An 11,598-nucleotide genomic window follows, 5' to 3' on the forward strand; every position below is an offset into this window, starting at 1 on the left:
ATCATATTTTATCTGCCATGACTTTATTTGTGTTATTATTTTGCGTTAGCATTTTAGAGGGTTTCATCAGGTCTAGATCAAGGTTTTATGGGCTCTAGAGCTTATGTAATTTTAGTGACTCTCTTTAATAAAAAAATTTTACAAACATACAGTTAGTTTAAAGGTGTGTAGAAATGAGGGATCCTGAAGCTTAGGTTTTGTTAGTTTTGTTGTAAATCTGCCTCCAAATTCCTAATAGTATCGTCTCATAAAATTCCTGGGTCTTTTAATCAGAGCTGCTAATCAGGTTTCCTTTTCATATTAGTGCGACTTATTAAGTTAACTTGAGTACTTAGCATATGGAGGATTCAGTAAGTTCACATACATAAGGGACTTAGAACAATGCCTTGTACATAAAGCACACAATAGATGTTAGCTATTATTATGTTTATTGCTTACTAGCAGGACCTGAGCAAATAGTTTGTCTTCCTGACTCAATTTTCTCTTTGATGTATTGGAAATAATACTTTCCCTATCCTTTTTATAAAGTTATTGTGAGGATCAAACGACAAAATATGTGAACGGGCTGTGTTAACTAAAAAGCACCATGCACACGGAGGTATTGTAACTGAAGTTTCATTCGACATTGCTAAGGTTATGTTTAGAAAAGACTTTGGCCGAGGGAGAGTCACTAAAGCCCTCAATAGAAGAGGGAGGAAGCAAAGAACAAGAAGTGCATGTGAGGCAGATGCTGGAGGACATCCTTTTTTGATATGCCAACGTCAAGAAAAGATGAAATATGTAGAAGCTGACAGAAAGTGGTGTAATTATATAAAAGAAAAGAACTGAGAGGTATCGTGTGTGTGTGTGTGTGTGTGTGTGTGTGTGTGTGTGTGTCTTTCCACAACTGGCCTCAACCTAGGTCTCCAGCCGCTTCAGCCTTGTCCTGCTCTGCAATCCAGGCTCCCAGCCTCTGCCTGGAGAAATCTTACTCAGACTTTGGGTTCATCTTAAAAGTCCCTCCTCTGTGGGGTTTCCCCAATCCCTCCAGCCTCTCCCACAGGAAGAATAAATGGTTCCTTTCCAATGCTCTTGCTGCGAAAGCATTTCTTCCAGTCTAGACCGAGGGGGCCCCCCTTTTCCTTATTTCCGTGTCTCTAGGCTCTAGGGCCTACCCTTGGGTCTGCTTCCGAATAGATGTTCAACAAAGGGTTAGTCAATGAACGCACTTTGGAGAAATAACTTTTAAAACTTGATAAGAAGGACTTAAGGGCGGGTGAAAGCCTGGCGCACTGGCATTAGCCGTCATTAACCAGGGCAGCTCTGCTGGCGAGACGCGTCTTTCCAGCCCTGGTACCCGGGCCACCGCGCGGGGCGAATCCCGCGGGAAGGGCCGCCCCGGGGGTGTGGCCTGGGGCGGGGGCGTGGCGAGGCCCGCGGGGGTTTCCGCGCCGGGGGCGCGTCCGGCGGGGGCGCAGGAGGGGCTTCCGCCGCGAGGGGGCGGGGCTGGCGCTCCGAGTCCTCTGACGGCCCCAGCCAGGGAATTTCAATTTGAAACCGAGCGGAGGGAGGAGGCGGTTGCGGCGGCCCGGCGGCAGGGGCTGGAGCGGGACCAGTTCCCGCAGCGAGCGAGCCCTGGAGGTGCAGTGTCCGGGTAAGGAGGCTTGCGGGGCTGCAGAATGGCGGGCCCGGGCCGGGGGAACCCGGGCCGAGAGGCTGGTCTCTGCGGAGCTGCAGGGGCGGCTCGGATTTTTCCTCTGGCTGCAGCTGGGAAGCCGATCCCTGGCAGGAAGCGGTGGCGGGACGGTCCCACCGTGGGGGAGGGCGACCGGCTTTGGGATTTTCTGCGGCTACGTCTCTCCTCTCCTCCTCTTCTCTACCGGACCCCATTCCCGCCTCGAGGTCCGGGTCCTGTTGCTCCAGGCCGGATTCCCGCTTCCCCGCTCCGCTTTGGTCCCCCGTAACTCCCTTCCCGGGAGCCGGGGCCACGTCTGGTCGGAGCCGGGAGGGGGGGGGGCATGGTGAGGACTGCGCCGGTCCCGCCGAGGTGCCGTGGTTCAGGGTCGCGCGTCCAGGGCCCCGCTGAGAGGCTGGAGAAGGAATCCGACTCCATCCCGGGCGCGGGCCGCGGAGAGGGAGCCGATCCCAGCGTGGAGCACAGCACTGGGGCTCCGGGGAGGGGGCGGCGGCGTCCTTCAGGGGGATGATTTGCGGTGAGGAAGCACGGGCGAGGGCGCCGCGCCTTCCCGGACAGGCAGCGCGCGTGGGCTCTGCAGGTTGCTGGGCGAGGGGGGCGCGCCAGCCCCACGCGCCGCGCCGTCCGGCCGGGCGTCCGCCCGCGCGCGCCCCCGTTGCGGTCCCCGAGGAAGCCGGCGGCCGGGGCCGCTGCGGAGAGGGGCGCACGCTTGCGCTCTGGTCCTTACAATTCCTACACGCAGGCGGTCTCTGCACGGATGGCTTGTTTGCCTCCGCCGGGGCTGGGGACACAGGGCTGGGAGCAGTTTTAGGTGAGCTGCCGGGGGAAAGACGGGAAGAACCGAACCGAACGAGGCAGCTGGCTTGTCTGTGGAGGTGGGGGGTGGGGGACATCGGTCTTTACACTTCTCAGGATCGCTCACCTCCCCTGAGGTCCGGGTTTTTGGGAGAGATTAGAAGAGCTCTCGCCTACAGTCTATTATTTTTAGGGGAGGTCTCTTGTGGGACCCTAGGATACCTTAAATTGAATTCCCCGTCACCACAACCGCTGCTCCTGTTTTTAAGAGGGAGAGAAGGTGGAACCCTAGAGGAGCGGTGGATGTGTTTTTTTGAGTCACATCTTTCCCTCAGTTTCTTGAACTTCTTGCCTCCGAAATGGTGTCTCTGGGGCGTCGTTGGGCCAGGAGTCTTGTTCTTGGTACTGTTATTTAAGCTTTTTTTTTTTTTTTAATAATTCTTACAGTTTTCCCTATATTCTTCCATATTCTTCCGTTCCCGCTTTATACCCCCCTCCCCGCTCCCCCCTTTCCCCCTTCTCTTCCCGGAGTGCATTATTTCTCTATTCCCTAACGTGAGAATTAGCATTTTAGCCGGCGTCTGTCACGTTTCACCTTGGGTTTAGCACTTGAGGGAAACCGAGTCAATTTCTTGGCGCGCAGGAGCTGGGATGTAGGATTCTCAGGCTTTGGATAGGTTTTACTGGGAAACGAATAGCACTTAATCCTGTTCAGATTCTGTTTGCAGCCTCGTTGCTGTGAGAAATCACTGGGTTGCCGTTGCAGCGGCTGATGGGGCTGCATTGCAACGCAATCTTGGATTGTGATAAGGGCCACCGACTACGTGGATCGGGCGGACAGAAATTTTAAAGAGCGAAGCTGTGTCACCTGGCAGGGCTTAAGTGATCAGTCCTATAATTCAATTTGAGAACCGCTATCAAACGTCAGATAATCTACTCCTTGGAGGTTATTGGAGAACTGTACAAGTGGTAATGACTTGGCACAATGGTGTGGATTTAGGGCTCATTTAATCCTATCCTGTCTTCCTCACTTCTTGGGCAGAATTCCCACTGAAGTCAGTAGTGGTGTTGTGTGCACAAGGACCGCTGAGAACAAGAGGCTGCTCATTTAGAGTAATGGGAGGAGACAAGTTCTTTGCTTCTAAAACACCCTTCTTTAAGAAAGACCTAGTCATAACAGTTCTTAATCTTTTACCTCTAGTCCCAAATAGCGGGAGCACTGTGTGCAAAGACCTACCAGAGAAAATAGGTGGGTGAGTTGAGCCCCAGCGTCAAAATTGGTATCTAAACGGGACGGGGATTGCTTAAAAGGATTACATGCGATAATTCAACAAAGTTAGAATTTCAGTGAAATTATTATTAACTTGGGCGAAAAAATTTAAACTGCTGTGGAATATCGTTAACCGGGTACGTAATTATAAAATTGGGTATGTATACAGAGCTGGGTGTGTACGCTAAAATCAGAAATTCCATTCCAAGTAGAAAGAAGCAAATTTGCCGATTTAGGGGATGCATCAGAAGAGAGGCCCACCAAAAAGTGACTGTGCGAATGTAAGACAAGGAAATTCACATTGGCTCTCACTGTATCTGGAGAGGTAGCTTTTACTACAGTTAGTGTATATACAGGTGTTAGTGACTCTGCGCTTGTCATTAGATTTGTGAGCGCCCGCTGGTTTCCAGTTTAGCTTTGTGCTGATCTGAGTTGGTGAGCTTACTGGGTCCTTTGCTTCTTGACGTAACGTTCCTGTGGTTTACCCTTTCCAAATTACCAGTTCGAAAGAATCGAGTTTAGAAGACCTATCCAGTCACCAGATTTTAAAAATAGATTTTTAAAAATCATAAGCATGTCCATGTGTACTACCCAACCCTTTGCTTTCAACTAAAAATACTTGCCAAGATGACAAAGCAGTCCTCAACCAAAATATTTATTGGTAGAATTACTCTGTAATTAGTAATATTGTGTAGTTATGTTTAACATCAGGTTTTGCTCTGAATCACTACTCTCATATTACTGTGGCTAGAGAACTACAAGCGTTTTTATCTTTACCATTTTATTTAGGAATGTGAGGTTTATATTTTATATAGTAGAATGCTAAATATTTTTAAAGATTTGACTTTGTTTCTGTTTCCACAGGAAGGTATGGGCCTTTTTCTTTGTTGTTTTGAACTGAAGTAGTGTTTTTGAAAGCTCTGTGTGGACTTTTTAGAAGAGCATGCCTTGCTAATATTTTTATAAGGCAATATGGTAATTTATAGGGATCGATATTGCTGAGAGTCAAATTTGCATTTCTAAAATCTGTATTTTTACTGGAGAAAACAAAGGAAATGTGCCTACATCCCCCGCCCCACCTTTATTTAGAAACATTTCCAGTGGCTTGTTTGTTTTTTCAGATTCAGAATTACTGTACCTAACCACTGGGTACCCTTACAGATTTAAAAGCTGTAAGTAAATGTTTATGTTGGCATCAGTAGTCTAGCAAATACTAGCCAAACCCTAATTTACTGCCCTTTTATAGAATCTTGGAATTTCAGGGCTGGACCTTTAGGAGTCAGCAAATCCACTTTCAGACCTTGTCCTTTTCCCCCAACACACAAACATTTCCAGACTCTTTGGAAGGCCTCAGTTAATAGAAGATTTGTATATGAATCCCCCACAGATTCCAGACAGAGCATCCCTTGGGAATGCCATGTTTTGGCACAAACCAGCAACTCAGTATTCATAAGATATCTATCATTCGTCTGACTGGGCAGTGCCCCAGACTAAAATCTCAAATGGAGTCATGGCTGCTGTCATTAGTTGTAGGGGAATGGCCTCCAAATATAAACGCTAGAGTTGTGTAGAAGTTACAGGTAAGCCAACAGGGAAACAAAGGAATCCTCTCTAATAGCTAGAAAGTGAGAACCAGTGCTTTTTAAAGTTTTTCTGTAAAGTGTGTATGTATGTTTATTTTATATGAGAGAGGGAATATATTTATATATATATATGTGTATATATATTTGTTATGTGAAGTGTCTATAACACTGTACTTAATACATTTGAAAATCTGTTCATTGAACCTTTAATATTTTGGAGGTGATTTTAATGAGGATTCTTTGAAAGTTGGAGTTGACATAGAACTTGGTACTAGTTCATGTAGAAATGCCATGTAGGCAATATTTCATATAGGGGATTGGCTTTTCTTGCTAGTGGGTATTGTTTCCCCTTGATCTGTGTTTGGAATGAGACCTGTGTGGGTTTCTTAGATGTGTTTTTCATGTCTAGAAGGGTAGATAATTAATATAAAATTTCTCTAAATACCCAGTGTTTGGGATAGTATTCATTTTAATGAGAATTTTGGTGCTTTTCTCAATTTTCTTATTTTTAAAGTGATGTCTCTCACCTGTTAGTATAAGCACAATAGTTTATGACATACTGCTTCTGGATGTTTTCCCTGAAGATTGAAATTGGGCTAATTTCATATTCTCAGTTACTTTTAAAACAGAAATCGTTTTCATTTCACAGATACCGCTCTATGTATTAGTGTTTTTTCATTTCAGCACATAGAGCCATAAAGGTCTAAATGTATATAGATGGTCCCCCCAAATGATTTTTATAGTAATACGGGATATGTTTAAGGAATAAGAATTTTTTTTAAATCTTTTTTTTTAATGTTTATTTTTGAGAGAGACGGTACAAGCAGGGGAGGGGCAGAGAGAGAGGGAGACACAGAATTTGAAGCAGACTCCAGGCTCAGTTATCAGCACAGAGCCCGGTGCGGGGCTTGAACTCACAGACTGTGAGATCATGACCTGAGCTGAAGTCGGATGGTTCTAAAAAAAAAAATTTTTTTTAATGTTTATTCATTTTTGAGAAAGAGAGAGAGAGAGGCAGAGTGTGAGTGGGGGAGGGGCAGAGAGAGAGGGAGACACAGAATCTGAAGCAGGCTCCAGGCTCTGAGCTGTTAGTACAGAGCCCAATGCTGGGCTCACACTCACGAAGTGCGAGATCATGACCTGAGCTGATGCTGGTTGCTTAACTGACTGAGCTACCCAGGAGCATCTTGGGGAATAAGAATTATCTTTTTATTTGCTCTGAGAAATAGCATCAGTAAGATGTTAGGTAGCCAAGTTAATGTTTTGCACATGTAACTAATTTCAGTGTCATGGGGATGGTTTTTGTTCTTTCTAGGTTAAGAATGGGAGGGCATGGAAATTGCTCAAAGGGATTTGTCTATTCATCTGTAGGATCTTACTGTCCATATCAGGTATGGAAGTTCATTGTATCTAAACTAAGGCTTTCATGCTATAACTGAAAAGTCAGTTTGGTCTTGCGTTCCTCTTTTTATGGCCTCATTATCAACCTCTTTGAAAAGAATTTTCAAATACATAAGGACTTACATTACCTTCCAAATGCCTTATTCCAAGATAACTGTGATTTTGGAAAGTTTTCATATAGGTCTGATTACCAGCTCCCTAATCATCTTTTCTAAGCACTGAATTCAGGTTTCTAGACCTCCTGTTGAGCTGGACCTAACACCGTGATAACAGCACTGCTGAGTTTAATCATATTTTTGAGTTTCTTGTGTATTCTACCAGTATAGATACACATCACAGTATCTTGAAGACATTAAATTAAAATGTAATTTACACTGTGCACATAATTCTTAGGTTCTTTTATACCTTAGATTCATTCACCTAGAGGACCAGAGAGGAGCGTGGAGATTATTTAGTTGATGTGGAGTGGGTTTAGTGGGGAAGGTACTGCCCAGTGGTTTATGAATTGCCTGAGACTTTAGTAAAGTGTGTGTGTGTGTGTGTGTGTGTGTGTGTGTGTGTGTGTGTGTGTGTCTTGAATGTCAGAGAGAGATTTTTGGGAGCAGTTTTTCATTTTTTAAAATTTTTCCTTCTTTTAATGTTTATTCATTTTTTGAGAGAGAGAGACAGAGCACAAGTCAGGGAGAGACACAGATTTGAAGTAGGCTCCAGGCTCTCAACTGACACAGAGCCTGATGTGGGGTTTGAACCCATGAACCACAAGATCATGAACTGAGCCAAAGTTGGACGCTTAACCGACTGAGCCACCCGGGCACCCCAGTTTTTCAATTAGCAATAATCACTCCTTGGATAAATCTCATTGGCTATTATGCTGCCACTGCACAAAGCTTTTTTTTTTTTTTTATTTTTTTTTTCAACGTTTATTTATTTTGGGGACAGAGAGAGACAGAGCATGAATGGGGAAGGGGCAGAGAGAGAGGGAGACACAGAATGGGAAGCAGGCTCCAGGCTCTGAGCCATCAGCCCAGAGCCCGACGCGGGGCTCGAACTCACGGACCGCGAGATCGTGACCTGGCTGAAGTCGGACGCCCAACCGACTGCGCCACCCAGGCGCCCCATGCACAAAGCTTTTGAGAGCAGTTTTTGAAAGGTTTTTGGGAAACAGAAGTTCAAAAACTGCTGATTTAGTTCTGTTCTTATTTTTGAGATTAGGAAACTTCCATCCTGCAAGACTGGTTTATTTCTCGAGCTACTGTACAGCTGTATTCTGGGATGTACCTTTGCCTCTCTTCCTGTGCTCCCAGGTTACTGGGCTCCATGTCTCTTTCTTAACTCTTACTTTACATGACTCTATCCTCCAGTAGTTTCCAAGAAAGTGCACGTGGAAGGTGAATTATTTGAAACCTTGCATTAGGTAAGGTTTTTTCCATTCATGAAGTAGCTTTTTTCCATTCATAAAATGCCTTTTTTTTTTTTTTAAAGTAGGCTCCCCACCCAAAAATGGAACTTGAACTCATGACCCTGAGATCAAGAGTTGCATGCTCTACCTAAAATGCCTTTTTGTATTCTTAAGTTGAATGCTTTTATAGTTTGGCTGGGTATAGAATTCTAAGTGAGTGATTACTTAACCTTTGAATTTTGAAGGCATTATTCTGTTGTGTTCTGGTATCCCAGCGCTATCGAGAAGGAGCAGTACAATTCTAATTCCCGCTTCTATGCATGTGGCTGATTTGTTCTCCTCAGAAGTTTTTAGGATTTTCTTTTTGAACTTGGTGTTTTGAAATTTCATAATGGTGTGCCTTGGGTGTGGGAGGTTTTTTTACTCATTGTACTTTCGGGTTGGAAACTCTTGTCCTTTAGAAATATTCCTCCATGGTAATTTCTCCCTCTATGTTCTCCGATCTTTCTGAAACTTTTTTTTTTTTGCATTTTGTGAATATGTGTTGACAATAATTGTGCCTCTTTGTTTTCTGTGTACTTCTCACATCTGCCCTCTATCTCTGGATTCCCTAAACCTGGACACTTTCTTCCTTCAGCTGCTCTAGAGAGTGAACCTCTTCTCCTGTCTTTTGGCTGCAAAAGTTTGGAGAGAACAGGAGAGAGAAGGAGGTGTTTCAGTGTCCCATGTGCTTCTAGCTGGTCTCCTGTTTTCGGCTCGGTCTCTCACCTCAGCCCTCAGTGGTATCTGTAACCTCAGCTTACTGAGGATCCCAGGGCCTCTTCCAGCACTCGGATTGCTTCTTGCAGGCTCCCACCAGGCCAGGGATTCAGGTTTGGCTTCCTCTCTTTGCTAAGTCAGTTACTTTGTACATCTGTTTTCCATCTTCTAAAATTCTGTTGATATATCTCATCTGCTAGCCTGTCCCCTCCCTTTTTTTGTCCCCCTCCCCCCTTTTTAAAAAATTTCCTTACTGTCATTTTAGTGTGGTTTTGGGAGGGAGCAGAAATTAACTCATGTTCAGTCCACTGACTTAGGGTTTTAAATTGATAAAAATAAAATTCTCAAGATTACTGTGGACTGCAGCCATAATAAAATGGTCCTTTTTTCATGCCAGATGCTGAATTGATCTTCAGTTTTAGTTATGTATGTATGTATGAATGTGTGTGTGTGTGTGTGTGTGTGTGTGTGTGTGTGTGTGTGTATAAAGAGAGAGCGATTGGGCCAAGGTCTACCATGGATGGGAATGGATGACTGATAGGTCTTTGTACAAGCAAGTGCTTCCTAGGAAGACTTCAGGCAGTGTATTATTTTTTTCCCTGTGGTATTTCAAGAATTAGTTCAGTACAAATGCCTTCAAATCTGACAGTGTAAACTTGAATTAGATTTTAAAATATACAATAAAAACAAATTTGGTGAATACGTATCAAAAATGGCAATGTTATTTTAGTGTTTTCTGAGTAACTTAGTTTATCTTTAGACTGATACGTGGTTTGCATCCAAATACTTAAATATTCTTTGAATATTGATTCTGTGATATAGAGGAACTTTGAACTCGTGGATTCTGTTAAATACTTTCAGGGTGAGAACTTTTATTACTAGGGCACTTTTAGGGTGAGAACTTTTATTACTAAACTCACGTAGGGATTTTTGTGTATGGAGTTTGGGGCAACAAAAATGGAGGTTCTGAATGAGGTAGTGGCTGGGAGGTCTGAGGAAGTTCTGGAAGACCCGAAGACTCATATGTGCATGTGGTTAGGGCAGGTTAAATTGTTCAGTGGGTTTTACAGACTTATACATTCAAATACACTACTTTGTTCGTTAATGTAGAAGGTGTTGCGGGCAGTAGATCAGGATAGCGTTTCCCCAAGGTGTGGTGGTACGTTAAAATGAGTTAAGGTGGTATACGGATGAATCTTTTTCTTTTCTTTTTTTTTTTTTTTTTTTAATTTTTTTTCAACGTTTATTTTTTTTTGGGACAGAGAGAGACAGAGCATGAACGGGGGAGGGGCAGAGAGAGAGGGAGACACAGAATCGGAAACAGGCTCCAGGCTCTGAGCCATCAGCCCAGAGCCCGACGCGGGGCTCGAACTCACGGACCGCGAGATCGTGACCTGGCTGAAGTTGGACGCTTAACCGACTGCGCCACCCAGGCGCCCCTGAATCTTTTTCATTTAATGGTTAAATATATATGTCAGCATACATCAGAAAAATAGACAAGTGCCTCAAACCTATGATTTCATTGATATTAACATAGTATAAGGCTAAAGTAGGTATTTTTTAAGCAACTTGGTTTAAGGATTGAGTATTCAGTAAATAATACAGTTTGGATTTGGCAAAAACTCTGAAGTTGGCATGAGAGTGAAGTTTGAGAAACGTTGAATGTGTTCAAAATATGGTTTTCTTCATCAAGGTCATTGGTACATTTTTCCTTTCTCCTAATAGATAACAGCATAAAACTGTATGTGGTGATTGTGGCATAGACTTCTAAGGGTTTTCTTTTCTTTTTTTAATTCTGTTTTAATTTGTAAAGTTTTTTTTTCTCTTTTCTGAGTAAATCATTAGAACATTTTCTCATTTGATTCTTAAAACAATTTCATACCATATGTTCTACAGATAAGAAAAGTGAGTCAGGAAGAGGTTAATCTTACCCAGAGTCATCCAGTTTCATAATAGAGGCACAGCCAAAGCCTCCTTGTGTCCAGAGTTGTTCCCTCTGCTCTGTGCTCTTCTGCAGCTAATGGAGTTGCCAATTGAATTTTTCTTGGAGAACTCAGGAAGCCTGCCCAGTTTTGTAGCTAGAGGTCTGTCCTGTAGCTCACATCTATTTGTATCTTGAGCCCTGAAGGTAGACAGAGCTAGATCTTCCAAAAATAGTTCAATAAATGTGTCAACATTTTGAGATACTGTTGAAAAAACAGGGAAGTAGAAGTCCTATGGGATTATTGGAAAATGGTGCCAAATGCCTTCCTTTAGTATTTGAAAAGCAAATGTGGCAGGGTCATCTGCTAGCCAGTGGTGCATATTCACCCTTTGTTTTTGGAGCCCACATTCACTCTGATAATCCTTCACTTTTCCCCAGTGTGCTCTGTTGAATTGCTTTTGGACTCTGGTAGAAAAGCTGCTGAATGAACACCTTCCTTGAAAAAAAAAATTAATCCACTTCTCTTAAGGAGAAAAAGGAAACCTCTTGTTTTTCTTAATTACATAAATAAAAAAAATTGTGTGTGGGAAAGGTTAAAATGTCATGAAAAGAGTTGAGTCTGTCCACTGACAAAGGAATCAAGAGTTTATCCATGAGCTTGTAACTAGAACTGTTTTTGGATCTTAGCCACTAAAATCAACATCGGTAAAGCCTATGTCTTAATTTCCTTAATGCCAAGATTGTCTGTTTTACATTACACACATATGGGAATATGAATACATTTGTCCTACT

At 43.5% G+C, this 11,598-nt stretch overlaps 1 protein-coding gene across 25 annotated transcripts in view; it reads left to right on the forward strand.

Moving 5' to 3' along the window:
- The first annotated feature begins 1,535 nt into the window (after positions 1-1,535).
- The window catches only part of EPB41L2 (erythrocyte membrane protein band 4.1 like 2), a 229,663-nt gene continuing 219,600 nt past the window's right edge, over positions 1,536-11,598 (forward strand). For 24 of the 25 annotated variants that reach the window (XR_005782730.1, XR_005782729.1, XR_005782728.1 and 21 more), the window contains exon 1: positions 1,536-1,633. The gene's annotated coding sequence lies outside the window, so the exon portion shown is untranslated. The remainder of the gene's footprint in view (positions 1,634-11,598) is intronic. The other variant, XM_040449194.1, reaches the window with a different exon arrangement.

The sequence above is a fragment of the Herpailurus yagouaroundi genome, unplaced genomic scaffold (genome assembly GCF_014898765.1).
Source record: "Herpailurus yagouaroundi ecotype Mexico unplaced genomic scaffold, PumYag 198, whole genome shotgun sequence".
NCBI lineage: Eukaryota > Metazoa > Chordata > Mammalia > Carnivora > Felidae > Herpailurus > Herpailurus yagouaroundi.